The following is a 795-nucleotide window of genomic DNA, read 5'->3' on the forward strand; positions in this document are numbered from 1 at the left end:
CCTGGATACTCCCACATCTGGAAATTGTCGTGTTTCATTTTTCATCAATTTTCCGTAATAAAATTTTAAAAAAATAACAACAAAGGCAAAATAGAGCAAGCCACAGCTGTTCTGTTTTCTTTGGATTTTCAATGGACTACTTCAATCATTATGAGAAGAGCAAAGCAGCACATGCAAAATATTTCAGAGAGAAAAAAAACCAGATAAGATACAATTGCATCAATTTGCAAAAAGTTGTGAAACTTTAGTTGTAGGCCCCATTTAGCAGGTCCAGCAGAAAAAAAGGGACACTATACTACAGCATAGGAATGTTCAAATCAGGTTTTGAATACTGGATAATACAACAAAGTTTCATTTTGGATCCCAACAAATTCCTATCCTAACCAATGTGCTGTTGGGCAATCTAAGGGAGGAGATTACCACTAAATTCAGTTACAGTTGCCTCCTCTATAAATACAGAGGCCGGGAACGTGCCCTCCTACCGCCTTCTGCTGAGAAAAGTATTCCGGTGACAGAGAAAAAGAGGGGAAGGAAAATGGGTCATTTCCTTTGTTCCTGTCAGGATGCAAGAAGTAAACTGTTAGGAACAGGCAGGCAGGCTGGGAGCTTCTTAATAGGAACTAGCACAAAGAAAACACTATGAAAAAATGTACAGAGTGTTTCCATATAAGGATATTAAACAACATTTTAAAATAATCACTTCAGAGTCATCTTAACAACCATCTCTACAAGCAGAAGAGGCCTCCTGTTTTATCAAATGAGGCCTCTCTCTTTCCATCTGACTGATACTTTTAA

Source organism: Charadrius vociferus, unplaced genomic scaffold (assembly GCF_000708025.1).
Source record: "Charadrius vociferus isolate BGI_N301 unplaced genomic scaffold, ASM70802v2 scaffold326, whole genome shotgun sequence".
Classification (NCBI taxonomy): Eukaryota; Metazoa; Chordata; class Aves; order Charadriiformes; family Charadriidae; genus Charadrius; species Charadrius vociferus.